Source organism: Alligator sinensis, unplaced genomic scaffold, assembly GCF_000455745.1.
Source record: "Alligator sinensis unplaced genomic scaffold, ASM45574v1 scaffold989_2, whole genome shotgun sequence".
In the NCBI taxonomy this organism is placed as follows: Eukaryota; Metazoa; Chordata; order Crocodylia; family Alligatoridae; genus Alligator; species Alligator sinensis.
This window is the reverse complement of record NW_005842162.1, coordinates 523,695-532,402: the sequence shown is the minus strand read 5'-3', so window position 1 is coordinate 532,402 and position 8,708 is coordinate 523,695.

Below are 8,708 nucleotides of genomic sequence, written 5' to 3'. Positions count from 1 at the left end.
ATATTTTGAAAGTTTTTAAATGTTTTGAGTTTCAAAGCCGGGCTTACTTGGCTTCAGTACCAGTCCCAGGTGGCAGCAGCAGCCTCCTATCCTCTGGCATGCAGATCTGGGGGCCCGCACCCCTGGGAGGGCTGCAGGGCTGTACCAGACTCCTCCTGGGGGTGCGAGCCCCCTATCTGCACGCCGGATGAGAGGAGGCTTCCGCAGCAGCAATCTTCCCCAGTACTAAGCATGGGCTGTACCCAATGCTGGTCCCAGGCAGCAGCCTGATCCTCCTCTCATCCAGTGCAGATCCAGGGGCTCACACCCCCAGGAGGAGTCCAGCATAGCCCAGCAGCCTTTCCGGGGGTGCAAGCCCCCAGATCTGTGCCCCGGATGAGAGAAGAATCAGGTTGCCTCTCCCACCAGGGACCAGCACTGAGTGCAGGCTGCCCCCAGCACATGACAAGATTGCTGCTGCTGGCAGCCTGAGCCTCCTCTCATCTGGTATGTCTCCACAGCCCTCCTTGGGGTGCAGGCCCCTGGATCTGTGCGCCAGATGATAGGAGGCTGCCATTGCCAGCAAGTGTCAGGACTTTTGCTTTGAACAGTTTGAGGTGCAGTTTCCTAGAACCCCCTGCACCTATGTCATTGGAAATTGGCAGGCTTCATGCCCTCAGAAGGGGCTATCATCCCTGAAATTTTCATCCAGATTAGGCAAGAAACAGCAAAGCTTTAGGCATTTTCATGATTCCCCATTATAGCCTATGGGTGAAATGTCGAAACTCATTGAAACAGCAAAATAGTCTCAACGAAATGAAACGGGACAGTTGTCACAGGCTAGCTGGGTACTGTGAGTATATCAATTTAGTTGTAGACTGACTGAGCACTGTAACTTTATTAGCCACTGGGTTTTTTGGTTTGGGATTCATAGATTCATAGATTCATAGATGTTAGGGTCGGAAGGGACCTCAATAGATCATCGAGTCCGACCCCCTGCATAGGCAGTAAAGAGTGCTGGGTCTAGATGACCCCAGCTAGATGCTTATCTAACCTCCTCTTGAAGACCCCCAGGGTAGGGGAGAGCACCACCTCCCTTGGGAGCCTGTTCCAGACCTTGGCCACTCTAACTGTGAAGAAGTTCTTCACAGTTAGAAGTGAACTTCACAGTGACTTCACTGTGAAGTCCCCTCACAGATTGAGGAGGGGATGTTGGGAAGGAAAGCAACGATAAGTTTTACTTATGAAAAAGAATACATTTTACTTATAATAACAAAAGATATAGTTTGCACATATGACAGTTAGTAAAAAGGTTAAGCTAACAGACAATATCAATACAAGTTAATATTGGCAGTGATAATAAAAAAAGATAGAGAGAAATCAACCAAGAGTTTCCACTTGGTTAGCAACTTATTGATAGTTTTTCAGTTAGAAACACGTTAAGTTGATCCAGCGAAGTCAGGTGTCCCCAATGTACACTGTCAGAAGGAGAACCAGAGGAGGACCTTCAGTTAGGATCTGGTCTTCGTTCACACAGGGAATAAGAGAGATTCAGGGGAATAGAACAGCAATGACCCTTCTGTTTTGTCCTTCCTGAGGGTTACTTAGTGTGTGTGTTCTTTTATATTTTGTTTATGTTAATTTGTTAGTTATATAGCCATTTATAATGATGCTTTATAGTTGTTATTTTATGGGGTTAAAAGGTGTTAGAAATCATTACAATAAGTTATTACCCAAGCTTGGGTTTATTCAATAAGCAAATTACACTACATTACTTTGGGGTCTGAGATTAACATGTTTTTACCTAAATTTATTTTACTGTCTTTAAGCAGAAAAAGATTATAAAATTAGCTAAGTCTGCGGTTATATCCTTTAGTTTTGCTTTTTAAAAGTTATGCTGTTTCAAGATTAATATAAAAGTTATATATAATTCTTGTGGGTTATACTCCAGACAGACAAAAAACAGTTTTATAAGTTCTTTTTCAGATATCTTCAAAAAGCATCTTCTTTTGTTATAACTGCTTATTAACCCTTCTGGTTCTGGCTATCACAGACAGTGCTTCGAAATGAAATGACGAAACAAAACACTGCCCCTTCTAAACAGCAAAACGGACGTTGAAACAAAACGATGGTGTTTCACACAGCCTTAGGAGATACCTGTAACTTGTATAACAGTTGTCATCTCAAAAGCCTTTTTGATTGAGAGCTTAAATCTCACTTAAAAGCATTCTTTGAAGCCCTCACATAAATTATGGGTTTATGTGGTTTTTTTCTTTTTTTCTGTGTGTGTGTGTGTGTGTGTGTGTGCATACTTTGATAGTTGCCACATCTATTTTACAACATGGGTGCAGAACAATGTTCCATATTCTAATATGGGTCTCATCAGTGCCTTATAACAGAGGAAGACAGGTTGTTTGGGTAAATCTGATATCTTTTATTAGATCAACTCAAATAGCTGCTAGCAACTTGCTAGAAAAATTCTTCTTAGCAAGCTTTCAAATATAAATACCCTTTATCAGGCTGAGGAAGCATCTGCAGTTGGTGTGTGCTCTTCCTGGGTGGAATAAATAGTAAAGAGGCCAGAGGCTGGTATGCATGCAAGAAAGCTAGTCAGTGAAGATATAAATTGAGGAATCAATGGGTGAGAAACAGGGGTGGGGAACGGGAATGAATATAACTGGTAAATAGTGGAGAGGTAACCTGCCAGATGTCAGGCAGGTTATAATGTGTCATAAATCCAATGTCTATATTTAGTCCATGATATAACAGAGGCATAATTACGCCCACTTTCTTACTTGCTACTTCCCTGTTCATACATCCAAAGAGAGCCTTAGCTTCCCCCTCCCTTCTCACCAACCCCTTTCTCCCAAGGTGTTACACTAGTTGCTTATATTGAGGTGTTTGTTCACTATTATTCTCTTTAGGGTAATGGCTTTCCAATACACAGCTCCCTATTATGTAGGTATGGTCTGCATTCTCTGTTCCTAGATGCTTGACCCTGCATTTGGATAAATTAAAACACATTGTTTGAATGGATTTGATTTACTGAGAATTCCAGACTGCTCTGTGTGTCTATCTTATCTTCATTGGTTGGGCCTCTTCCAATTTGCGATTTGTTTTCTTCCAGTTTATGCCTAGTAACTAATATGTTTTTTATCTGTAAATAAATATCAAGAATAGTACTGGGCTTGATACTGAATCTGGTGAAACATGAAATGTCCACCATCCACAACTGATTTCTTATCAGCCACTACTCTCTGAGATGTCAATTAGCTTGTTCTAAAGTGACTTATTGTGTGCTTTATTGATGTTGTATAACCACAATATATTTTTGGCAGAATGTCTTGTAATACTAAGAAAAATTTATCAACCAAAATCAAGTCTCCAAGAATGAAATTAGGTTTGTCATAAGACCTATTTGCCATGTCAACCACATCATTCCACTTCTTCCTTTTGAATATTGGCACATTAGCACTTCTCAGTCTTCTTGAATTTTCCTAGTATCCCGGAATTATTAAGACTGAAAATCAGTATGCTGGGGATCTTGTCAGCCAGCTCTTTGAGAACTTTGGCGTTCAAATTATTTTGCTCTGCTCTTTTAAAAATGCCTGTTCTTAATAAATCTTTAATATCTTTCTTGGTTATGAATGGATTGTAAAATAGTTCATTCTTATGGTTACAAGTGCATCATCCTGCTGCTTTCCAAATATAGAAGAAAAATACTTACCAAAACTTATGGTAGTTCTGAGTTACAGATAACAAAATAAGTAATGGTATATTTAATGAGAAGCACCTCTTTTACCCAGTTTAACTTTGCAAAACAAGTTATACCTTGAGATTTTTAAGATTCCAATCATGCAGATCATCTGGCCAGGTCTCAGTAATGCCACTTTTATTAAACTTCTCCTTGTTAAGTAGAACTTTTCATTCGTTTACCTTTTTGCTGAGGTCCTTTGATTGATATAAGGAATTGGACATGCTTCTCTTGGTATTTTTTTGCCACAATGCCTGATCTAGCCTGTCACGTGCTAACTTTGAGTTTGTATCATGTTTGCTCCTTTGTTTACTCTCCTGGCATTGAGAACTTCAGAATGCCCATGAACAGTCGATGTGAAATTTAGGTATGTGCCTTAAGATGCAATACTACAGCAGGCACCTAGTGAAACATTTGGGCAACCCTCCCAAGTGATAAGCTAGGATAGATGATATTATAGTAAAAGATTAGCTCTGGCCACCTCTGCTCAAGGAAAAGGGCAAATATACATGAGTAAACTGAGAGTAAACTGCTCCTGGAGCAAATGTACGTGTAGATGCACCCACTGTGTTTCTTCTTCCTACCATTTGCTTATACTTGCCTGCACCCTTTCCTCCCAACCCAGCAACTGCTGCTTTTGCACTGTCTCTTCTGCTCCTACTTTTTCTTTTCACTGTCATACCAGTTATAGCTCATTGAGGTACAACAGTCCCTCTGATCCTGGAAAGCATCATGTACTTTCGAAGATGGTGAGCACCAACTCTCCACTGATGCTAAAGAGAGTTGAGGACACTTAAATCTGCCATAAGAGATATCTAGTACCTCACAAATTTGAGCCTTAGAGGAATACATCCTCATTTTACATTAATTTTAAAAGATTTCCTTTGTGATGAAGGATTTTGCTGTGTTACACAATGAGATACTTTAGTTTAGAAAAGACCTGCTCTAGGCACCCAGTGATTAAAAAAACCCACTTTGAACTTAAAGATTTTTATTTCATACATAAATTAAATTTCATAAATTATATCTTAAATTGTGTAATGGGTAAATTTACATCCACTGATGCACTTGGCCTCCTGGAGGGAAGCCCATCCACAGCAATACAGCTATTCAAGGTCTTCTGCTGCAATTTCAGCAGAGGAGGAGAATGCTGCTGTTCTACTGAACAGCAGATTTAGGCAAGCTTGCCTCAGTTCAGTGTCCTGTTTGTACAGAATTTGGTGACAGGGTCAGGGTGCTTTCTAGCACCCATGTGTATATTTGCCCTTTTCCTTGAGCAGAGGTGGCCAGAGCTAATCTTTTACTATAATATCATCTATCCTAGCTTATCACTTGGGAGGGTTGCCCAAATGTTTCACTAGGTGCCTGCTGTAGTATTGCATCTTCTTAAGGCACATACCTAAATACTCTCAAGTAAACTACTCGAGAGTGAACGCTCCCGGGCAGGTGTCTATACATGCAGAGAAGTGGGAGCAGATTTAAAAGGTAGACCCACTCGTTGCTCCCTGGCCAGCCGCTTTTCTAGCCAGGAGCAGCATACACAGCCGAGGGTAGCACACGGCAGCTCTCTTGCCACAGCCTCTGCCTTCCTGTACCAGACCCTGGCCCTGGCAGTGATAGCCAGCAGCCTGGGCTCCTGCTGGCTGCCATTCTGGCCCTGCTGGCCTGCCACGGCAGCCTGGGCCCAATCAGGCCCCCATATGCAGCACTCACCTGGCCAGCCTCACCACACCATCCCAGGCCTTCCGCTGCCACACAGCTGCCATCTGGACCCCATCCTGCTGGCTGGACCCTGGCAGGGATGCCTACAATGTGCTCTTGGATGCCACCGTTGGGGCCATCCATGCCCTCATGGGCCTTCAGCTCCTCCACCTCTGGCCTGCCTGGCTAGCCAGGACTGGTGGCTACACATGGTTCAGGCTAACTGGGATGATGAGCAGTGGCTGGAGGTGTTCCGGATTCCCTGGGACATCTTCCCCTAGAGCAGCTTTGCCCACAGCTGGAGTGACAGGACACCACCATGTGGCAGCCCCTCCCCACAGACACCCTGCTGGCCATTGTCGTGCTCAAGCTGCTCATGCCTGCCAGCCTCCACAACATTGGCCACCTTTTCAGTGTGGGTAAGGTGGCCACCAAGGAGGCAGTCCCGGAGGTGTGCGGCACCCTCCAGGATGTGCTGGGGCACATCATGCATTGCGTGCACAACACCCTGGTGGTGATGGCGGGATTCTATGCCCTGGAATTCCTCCAGTGCATTGGGGTCTTGGACAGGAATCACATCCCCATCACCTGCCCACCCCATGGCGACTGCCTTTACTACAGCCAGTGGGGCTTTTACTCCATTGTGCTCCAGTCCATTGTTGACCACCATGGCACCTTCACAAATGTGAGCGCCAGCTGTGCAGGCAGTGCCCACAATGCCCACATATTTTAGAACTCCGCCTTGGTGCAGAGTAGGTACTTCACACCAGCAGTGCCAGACCTCCAACTGCCAGACCCCGCCCATCGCTGCCAGACCCCGCCCAGTGCCAGACCCCGCCCAGTGCCAGACCCCGCCTATGGCTCCTCCCATGATTCATGTGGCCCTACACCAGCCAGCTGGACCCCTGCCATGTCCACTTCAACTGGTGCCTGGGCTGGACCTGTGCCCTCGTGGAGTGCGCCTTTGGCCGGCTGAAGGGACACTAGTGCAATCCTCACCATCCACCTTGAGGTCGCCGAGGCCAACATACCCTGGGTCATCATCACAGCTTGTGTGGTGCATAACATCTGTGAGGCATAGGGGGAGCTCTTTCATGAGGCCTGGACAGAGGAAGCGCAGTGGGCGGAGGATCCCTGGCACTGGCAGCACCAGCAATGGCAGCAGCAACAATGGCAGGCCCTCCCTGCTGAGGCCCTGGGTGAGCTACTCACCCACTAGTGGCACTGGGTGTGAGAGGCACTGGCTGACTACCTCCTGCTGCACTCCCTGCTGTAGCCCACCTGGAAAGCTGCCCACAGACCCCCATCCCACTGCTCAACCCCAGCACCATGCTCACTGTGGGCAGTTCTCCGAAAAACACTTTAATCCCCTCACGGAAACAGGCTATCCTTCCCCATAACAGAGCCTTTCCCCCTCCCTCTCTCCCCAACAACACAGCCCTTCCACCACCCACTACCAATTAAACACCATCTTTCCTGTGCAAACTATTTACAGAGTTATGCTTGCGTGCTCTTTCCTGGGGTCAGGACCCCAATTGGGTGGAGCCCAGGGACAGGCAGCCAGCACCCCCAGCCTCTTGCCATTCCTCCTCAGGTGTGCATACTTCCATAAGCTTGGCCAGCGGGGGGCTCACCCAGGGGTGTTGCACAAACGGCTAGTTTTGTGCCCCTGGAGGCTTGTCCAATCCACCTCTAGGAGAGAGTCACACACACAGGCTGGGTCCAATTTTAGATTTATTGTTTGCAAACAAGTTCGACAAGGGAGCTTAATGCTCAAATCCGTGTCGACCCCAAACAGAGTCTGGGGTTTCTTTTTATAGCTAACATAAACAAAAGATTTTAACGTGTCGCGTAATTATTGGCAGCCCAAGTATTACGTCTTACAACATATGTCTAGCAGGTACATGTTCTATGATGGTTTACATACATGTCTCATTTACATCTTAAATCTCCTCCCTGGGGCCGTCTTTAAGCCCATCTCGGTCATTCTTCGGTCAGGGTTTGAGTTTTTTACATCCGCATCTTTCCCTGTGCCTCTTCTCTTATCTCTCGTAAGGAGTTATTTATTGCATCTGTTTTTGGCTATGTCTGTAGAAGTCTAGTGCTACTCGTAAATCTATCATTGGCCTAGCAGAAGCAATTGTGTAGTGAAGCCAAACAGTTCTCAGCTGTGAAGCCTTTGTGTAGTGAGATGAGACATTTTTATCATGCAGCTGCTATACAAACGTTATTGCAAAATCATAATGACTAGATTATAACATATTTTTACCACAGGGGTGACAGTGGATGCTGCTCTCCCAGTGCACCCATTTCCCCCTTCAGCAGCCAGCGGCCAGGGCTAGCAGGGCCCATACGTAGTGCCAGCTCCACTGCAGGCAAGTCCTGCTCTGCAGCTATGTGGAGCTGGGGTGAGTGGCAACTCTGGGCCAAGACAGGGGACCTGGGACAGGGGCTGGGGTAGGGGCTCCTGGCTGGTGGAGGTGCTGATGGATCTCCACCCAGGCCCATGGCAGACCTGCTGCTGGGCAGTGGGTGGCTGCCAGAGGGCTGGTGGGGCTGTGGTTGGGGGCAGGACAATGGGAGGCATGAAGGCAACTCCCAGGACCAAGATGGTGTCCAGCACTGCCGGGTCCTCCTTTGTTGTCTCCACTGTCCTGGCCACAAGCACAGCTTGCTGCTCCAGGGCCTCCATGTGCCACTCCTCCAGGGCCACGAGCCTTGCCCTGAACACCCAGTCCACCCGGTCACATGCTTCCTTGCAGACCAAGTTCTTTGCCCACCATGCATCCTGCTGGGCCAGGTCCTCCGTGTGCCATGCGGCCTGCAGGGTGACATCCTCCTCCCACCAGGCCCACAAGTCTGACAGCCACTGTTCTAATAACACCACCGGCATTGACTTGGTTACACAGCAAAACCCCAGAGGGCAGGAGGGTGGGGGCTGGGGCTGCAGCAGGGCAGTGGGGGAGGGGAACTCTGCCCCTCCAGTGGGGGAAAAGGGCAGGGGTGGGGGCAGCGGGGTACTCCATGGCTGGCTGGCAGCACAGGGGCTGGTTCCTGTGCTCCCAGGGGCTGAGCTGCCAGAAGATGCAGCCTTGGGGAGGGACAAGGGGAGCGAGAGTGGAGGGGGAGGGCAGGAAGGAGGGAGGAGGGAGGCCCTGGTCAGGTCCCTTGGCAGGGTGCTGCAGCCCTATCCCAGGGCAGGAGGTGACACAAGCCCACCCTCCTCTTCCCTCCAGCCTGTGCTGAGGCCAGTTACCCTCTGCCACCTGCATGA